Here is an 8,429-nt window from a genome sequence, read left to right on the forward strand (position 1 = left end):
AGGCAAGATGATGGTTTAATTTAAAAGTCTGAAACCCCATTGGAGCAGAAGTATACTATTTCCCTCACTTTCCTGCCAGTCGCGCAACACAAGCGCCTAACATTGTTGTTGGCTTTTCTGTCAGGTAGGCCCAGGGCATACCATGGTTCACGCTTCTCACTTGACTTCTTTCTTCCCCTGCAGTACACTCCTCAGAAGAGCGTACATTTGAAGTTCAGAATGTAAAAAGCTCCCATAGCACCTCTGGTGCTGATTCTAGTTAGGTCAATTAAAAGAATAGACTCGTTAGTCATAGTTGGCCACAAATTAGAACAATAACCAAACTTCTGTGGGTGATTTTGCTGGGTTTCACTTCCGGGTCAGCCAACCCCTCTGATACTGTTCCTTTGTTTGGGCTGTCCTCCTTTGCTTGTCCTCTTGTATTTCTTCCTGAGACCAGTGCCAAAGTTTCTCTTTAATCTTCCTTGACTCCTAGGAATCTTGTTTGCTTAATCTGGGTTGCCTGGCATTGCTCCTCAGCTCCAAATCAAAATGCCAACTGCCCATGAAGGAAATGTCCAGTGGGCCTCCATTAAATAAATCACGACCAGGCAGCAAGCACTTTTTCTGATCCTTCTGCATGCATGAAGTCAAACTGCTTTCTTTTTCTCCATTGCTTATCTCTTCCTCTCCAGGCTCTATGGTTTTCTGTCTCTTAGGGAAGATAGCCTTTTTACTCTTCTCATATTGTTCCCAGGAAGGTCCACTTGGATCCTGGTGTCTTGTTCCCACAGGACAGTTTATGTCCACGTCTAGCACATGCATATTGTGTCCTCAGCTGAAATAATACTGTCCGAAGTCCCACCATTAAAGATTTTCACCCATTCAACTAGTGACAAAAGGTAAGGGAACATGCAGCCCCTTCAGTCAGTCTGGATTCAGCCTGGGCTTCAACTCTCCCCAGCTGTGTGAACTGGGAGCGTTCAGCCCTTTCTGGGTTGTCATTGTTCCCTTGCTCAACTGTGTAAATAGGTTGTGGTGAAGATTCCTTGAGAGCATATAGATAAATCGCATATTACAGTCATGGCAGAAAGCAGATGATAGCAGCTGCTGGATAACTTAGCCTTCTGGGTACTCTTGTGCTAGATGATGGGAATATAAGGATGCTTTCCACTCAATGAATTCATAGTTTAGTAGCAGGAAACAGACATAGAAGTAGTAATTATTGTGCCTCGATATTGATTTTTAGGTTTCTAGGAGGGCAGTTTATCAGTATAGAAATTTTCAAATTATAATTTATTGAAATAACCATAATTTAAATTTTTTTATATTCAACCCACAGTTCTAATTTTAAATTTATTGAATTTCACAATTTTTTTAAGGGGTTCTTACAATTTAGTTACTTAAATTTCCGTGGATAGTTAAATTCATTTAAAAAAATAATTTAAGGGGTACCTGGGTGGCTTAGTCAGTTAAGCATTTGACTCTTGATTTCAGTTTAGGTTTTGATTCACGGTTCATGAGATTGAGCCCCATGTCAGCCTCTGTGCTGACAGCATGGAACCTGCTTGGGATTCTCTCTATGCCCCTCCCCATTCACTCTGTCTCTCTCAAAATAAATTAATTTAAAAAAATTAAATAAAAATAATTTAGTAATTTAATAAATTATTTTTTTCTGTTAAGTTTTATAACTTAAGTTTTGCAATATACAAAACCTTTCCATGTACTTGAACAAATCTAGTAAAGCTAATAGTTATATAATATTAAAGTCTGGTAATCATGATACTATTTATAAACTTTGCAAAATTCTCGTACCTTTCAACTTGAAAACCAAACTCTAAATTAATAAAATACGCATTTGAAACTGGAATCATAAGATGAATCTGTTAGACTCTAAAATGCTAAATCCTTAAATATTATAAATACTTTCCATACCAAATATGCCCAGGCTATTCCCAAATTAGACCTAGAATATTAATCAAGGTTTGAATTACCTCATTCTGTATATTTAGTTTTAAGTCTTTTACAGGTGGAAGACCTTTAGCAACTAAGGAGGCAATTATACCATCCCAAGCTTTTTGGAATTCCTTTCTCAGTGCATGGAGATTGCAGGTGACTAGGGATGGTGCCCTGGGCACAAAATCTGGGCCACTCATATCCAGGTTGGTTCTTTTCATGGTAAAGAAGGATGAGCTGAGTGTTAATTTATAGGAGCTTTATGTTGTTGTTGTTGTTGTTGTTGTTGTTGTTGTTGTTGTTTTTGTTGTTGAGACTTCAAATCATGCTCTCACAGGGGTGCACTTAGAGCCCATGTTCTCTGGATTCAGGTTGCACATGACTTGATTGTCACAGCTGATTTCAGCCCACAAACTATAAACCCATCCTATTTGTCATTACATCGTCATTTATAATTTACCTACACTTACCATTACACCTCTGTAATGCAACAAATGTATTTATCTTCTGATCCTACTGTAAATTCCTTTCATCATGTTCTTCATGGCCTTCCTGTACATCTCCCTCAGGTTTGCTTTGCTCTAAGGTCACCTCATATACTTTATCCTAATGACAAATGTGAATTCTATAATGGAAGCATATATGGAGATCTATGTGACAAGCTCTGGGAGTATGAATAAAATGCTGTTTCTGAAAGGGTTGGGAAAATTCCACAGAAAATGGATTTTAAAGCTGCCTTGATAACCAGGAGGACCATGTGAGTGTGCGTGAATTTGTTGTATGTGTGTTTGGGTGAAGAGGAAGCAATCTCTTGGCATAAAGAGAACAGCATGAGCAAATGCACTGGGGCATAGAGAGTAGGTGATTATCAGTGGGAGGCAGAGTCCATGTGTTGGGAGGGGAAGGGAATGGGGAGTATAACTACCTTGGAGGTTTAGCAGGTAAGCTCTATACAGACTTGGGTTCAAATATGAACTCCAGCACTTCTCAACTGGAAATTTGGACAAATTACCTAATCTCTCTTTCTCAACCTCAATTTCCTGGTCTATAAAAGGGAGATGATGGTGGTAATACCTACAAATATCTACATCATAGGATGGTAGTGAGGAATTAAGTGAGATAATACATGTAAAATGTTGAACATGGCCCATAGTAAGCACTAAGTAAAAATTAGCTGTGGTCATTTAAGTAGGAAATACCATGGCTGTCTTAGTCCATGCATTTGTTTCCTGACTTCATAAGTAATGGCTCCCTTTCCAGAGGGAAGGAGTAATCCCTGTTTTCCAAATACTGGAAACAGGGGCTTAGAGAAGTCCACATTAATGAATTGCCACATTAGTAAGTAGCTGAGCTGGTTTTCTGATCAGCGTCTCTCTGGCTACACAACTGGAGACTTGTTCCAGGAAAGGTTTAAGGATGCTCAAGAGAAATGGACATGGACCAATTTATGTTCTAGAAGGCTATGGAGTGAGTGGGAGATGTAAAGAATGGAAGGCATATTTGAAGAAGCCTCTCTCGTGAAGGAAAGACCTGAGAGAATGAGCAAGAGCAAGGCTGAAGTTTGAAAGGTGTCAAATAGCACATTCAGACCTTGGGGGAGATTTTATTTGAAAAGATTTTTGCAAGGAAGGGAAAGAGACTATTGCAATCAGAGAGAGACCAAAACTAAGTCTGAGCTCAGCTCTGCTGAAGCAGAATGGGGGAGGGTTCTTAAGAGCTGGGGTGAGCTGGAGGACAAGTCCTGGGGGTCATTAGGCCATCTGGATTCTGTGAGGCCTGGGATGAAAGGTCATGGGTCATCTGTGTTTGTCTATTGGCTTTATCCGAAGGAAAAATAAACTGTTCATAACTGTATGAGAGGAGGTGATGCTACAGATTGGAGCAAGGTGCCCAACTTAGGCTCCTACTCCTCTACAGAGACTGGCACCTAGGGCTGCTGTCTCCTTGATGATTGCATTTCAAAGGGATGGCTGTCAGGTCCTTGAGGAAGACACTCCTGGCTTGTAAAATTGACAAAAGCCTTTTTTAAATATTAGGTACATCTCAAAGGGAAATGAAAGACTTCACAAGGTTTCTAAAGAAAATGCTCTATGGGAGGTCAGGGGCCTAGAGTCAGGAAAAAGCTTGTCCAAAGTTTAGTCAGGCTGAGAGAGTGGTAAGGACCTCTTGATCAGGAGGTACACAGATGTAAGTCCCTCACGTGCTGGGTGACACCCCAGAATCTGTGGTGCCTGGTCCTGGGGGAAGTGGAAGGGATGGAAGTCCGAGCACAGATGGGGGATTAGCCTCAAACACCAGGATAGTGTGTGCTAACCATAATAGTAGTACAAAAGTGTACATTCAATAAAACCTATTCCCAAAGTATCCAAAGTGCAATGTCAATTTTTGTCTCTCCACTTTTTAAGAAAATCTCGACACTAGAATGTAAACACATGAGGCTGGGACTTTTTATTTGTCGTGTTCCCTGCAATGTGCCAAACACCTAAAACAGTGCTAGAAATCTAGTTGACACTCAGTAAATACTTAATGGAGTAGAGGGCTTCTCACTTTATTCTTGGGGGTGAAAACTCCCATCTAACTGCAACTTGTTTTCTGGTCTTGTTCACATAATTTTTTTAAGTTTATTTACTTATTCTGAGAGAGACAGAAAAAAGCATGAGTGGAGAAGAGGGAGAGAAGGAGAATCCCAAGGAGGCTCCATGCTGCCAGTATAGAGCCCGACACGGGGCTTGAACTCAGGAAACTGCGAGATCATGATCTGAGTGGAAACCAAGAGTCAGACAACCAACTGAGCCATCCAGGCGCCCCACATAACAGCAATTTTAATTTTGTAATAAAATCTCAGGCTTAATTTCATCATGAGGATGCCCAGTCTCAGGTAGTAATTAAAATCCTAGCTTCATAACCTAAATCTTTTCTCTGTCCCTCCGCTGGGGTCCAGGAAGATGGTGTGGTTGGCCTTCACTCATCATCATCCTCACTTAACCAACAGATTTTCTCTCTGCTAGGACTGGGCCAAGGGTGAGGGAGTTGCGGGAGCCGGTGGGAGGGTGGGGGGAAGGCACAGTCTTACGGGGCAAGGGTCTTCGCTGGCAGATAGATGTCTGGGCCTTCTTGGCAGCAGATGTTTGAAGCTGAATGTCATGGGGTGCTTTCAGGAAAGTGATGATGGTTTGCAATGGTAATTGAAGCTATGAAAGCAGATGCAGTGGAAGATAAAGTATCACATAATTCAACCACCTGTTAACACAAATTGATATAGCTACACCTCACTGATAAGGACCCGAATGGCCGAGTAAGGATGAATAATTTATGGAGTTGATATGTGTGTGTGGAGAAGGGTGTCAGTACTAAGAAATGTGAATTAGGGAGTTGGAAGGTAGAGATATCAGGTCTAATCTGCACACATTGTAACTGAAGAAGAATGAAACAAGAGAAATGATGGCTCTGTAGGATCTGGGTAAACAAACACTTCTGGGGTCAGGCAGTCCATAAATATGACAACCGGAAATGGAAGTGTAAGGGAAAATGTGTACTTCCATGGAAAACTGCACTGTCTGGAGTCTCGGCTGTAGAGAGCTCACCCTGCCTGGCTATCTGCTTCAGATTCTATGGTGGCTGTTTCACAACTCTGTAAACTGCAGGTAAGTGATAACAATGCAAAGTTAATCTTTGCTTGTAGACACGTGAATTCTGTCCAGCAGAGATTCAGCGGACCTTCTTCCCTAATTGTTCCTCCAACAGCACCTTTATTTCAGTATTCCTGATCTTTGGATGCTCCTTTGAACTGGTGGTAATACCTCACCACTTGACTCATTAATGAATGAGATACAGTCTTTAACATGTATTAACTTTTAATCTGTATGAAAGTTGCAACTGTTACCTTTGTTTCAAAATTATCCTTAAACTAAAGGGACTGTACTGATTGGGGCAGTCCCCATTTGCTTTCTCCAGATGACTATTTCCAAACGAGGATGTTGGTCAGTGTTACTAGCTCTCCATGGTTTTTCAAGGGAAGCTGAAAATCTAAATTTTGTGCACGTGCAAAACCTCTTTATGTTTAAATATGGATGACTGAATTTTTTAAAAAGTGAACAAAAATCCGTATGTGCCTCAAAATCTCAGTGGCCCAGTCCAGCCCACAGGCTGCCTTGTTGGGTCAGGAAAGCAGGAGAAACCTGGATCCAAGGAGTACCATATGCTGGCCTGAAGTAGACCCAGGGCTCCCCCTCACCATCAACCTGTGAAGCAGGTAGCACTCCATGTTACAGGACAGCTGGGAGGAAGCCAGGGGTCTGAGAGCACTTTTCTGCCTAGCACTGTTTTCCCTGCAACCAGGAACAGCAGGTGTTGGAGGAGGAAAGGAAAGCTGATCATGCTTTATAATTTTGCTGGGACCAGCACAAGCCTGAGCTGTGAGATCATCAGGTTCACAAGAAATGTCAGCAGGGAGATCCTTTAACAGAGTGGCCTGGGTGGGTTTTCAAAGAAGCTTTCATAACCCACCACCTTCTCCAAGTGATTTCTTTCAGTGCCAACTAAAGAAGTATTCTTAGGTTCTTTAAACCTAATACCTAGATTGTTTTGAATTACAGAAAACTGGCAGGATCATAGGATGGATAAAAAGCAAAGCTTCTGCACTCTTGAGTTTCCTTAATAAGTGTCATGACCAGAGTGCATAAAGCACTCATTCATTCATCTCAAAAATTACTGACCTACCAAACGTGACCAGCACCATACTAGAGTCTACTTGGCATATCACACACGTGTAAGACTGTCTCTGCCCCTCCTCATTTTCACTTACTCGGATACATGTACTCTGATACAGGCAAGACCCTGTGTTAGGCTCACAACCACTCTGAAAGGAAAGTATTATCTCCTTTTTGCAGATAAGGAGAAACAAGGTAGATTTACATAAAGATGCACAGCTAATATCCTAAAAACAAACATGATGATAACATAAATCATCATATAATTCTACGTCCAGAGCTCTAAACTTGGGTTATATCGTTGTGGGGCTCATAATCAGACTCTTTGAAATAAACACAAAAAAGCAGAATATTTAAGAGTCTTATGGTTTGCCTCCTTCCCTCTCTTTTTTTCCCCCTTCCCCTCTCCCATGGTCTTCTGTTAAGTTTCTCAGGATCCACATAAGAGTGAAAACATATGGTATCTATCTTTCTCTGTATGACTTATTTTACTTGGCATAACACTCTCCAGTTCCATCCACGTTGCTACAAAAGGCCAGATTTCATTCCTTCTCATTGCCACGTAGTATTCCATTGTATATATAAACCACAACTTCTTTATCCATCAGTTGATGGACATTTAGGCTCTTCCCATACTTTAGCTATTGTTGAAAGTGCTGCTGTAAACATTGGGGTACAAGTGCCCCTATGCATCAGCACTCCTGTATCCCTTGGGTAAATTCCTAGCAGTGCTATTGCCGGGTCATAGGATAGATCTATTTTTAATTTTTTGAGGAACCTCCACACTGTTTTCCAAAGCGGCTGCACCAGTTTGCATTCCCACCAACAGTGCAAGAGGGTTCCCCTTTCTCCACATCCTCTCCAGCATCTAGAGTCTCCTGATTTATTCATTTTAGCCACTCTGACTGGCATGAGGTGGTATCTCAGTGTGGTTTTGATTTGTATTTCCCTGATGAGGAGTGACGTTGAACATCTCTTCATGTGCCTGTTGGCCATCTGATGATCGTGACAGGAAATGGAATTACGGAGCTGAAGGGAATAAACATCTTTAAGGTTCTTGATAACCATTGAGAAATTGGCCTCAAGAAAGCTTGCACAATTTACATACTCACCAGTGATAGCCCATTTTACCAATGCTGAAAATATTCCTTGTTTTTGAAATTTTTGTGTATTTAATAGGGTATAAAGGATATCTTACTATTTATTCGTGTGCATTGTTTTGATTATAAGAGGGATTATTTTTTCTAAGTTTTTTGATCATTTTACTTCTTTTGTGAACACAATTTGCCTAATTTTTTAAGTTTATTTATTTTGAGAGAGAGGGAGGGAGAGAGAGAAAATCCCAAGCAGGCCTGACAGGTCCCTGTCAGTGCAGAGGGGGCTCAATCTCACACCTGCGAGATCTTGACCCAAGCTGAAATCAAGATTCGGACGCTTAACTGACTGAGCTATCTAAGCCTCCCCTCAATTTGCACATTTTTAATTAAGATAAACCTCCCTCTCCCTCTTTTTTTTTTTTTGCCAACATGTAACTATATTTTATATAGTAAAGCTATTAACCATAGATTATACAATGCAAATATTTTTTCCAGCTAATTACTTGACTTTTAACATGTAGAAGTTAAATAAAAAAAATTTTTTTTTTAACATTTATTCATTTTTGAGAGACCGGGAGTTAGTGGGGGAGGGGCAGAGAGAGAAGGAGACACAGAATCCGAAGCAGGCTCCAGGCTCTGAGCTGTCAGCTCAGAGCCCAGTGCGGGATTCGAACTCATGAACCACGAG

The sequence above is a fragment of the Leopardus geoffroyi genome, chromosome B4 (genome assembly GCF_018350155.1).
Source record: "Leopardus geoffroyi isolate Oge1 chromosome B4, O.geoffroyi_Oge1_pat1.0, whole genome shotgun sequence".
Lineage (NCBI taxonomy): Eukaryota > Metazoa > Chordata > Mammalia > Carnivora > Felidae > Leopardus > Leopardus geoffroyi.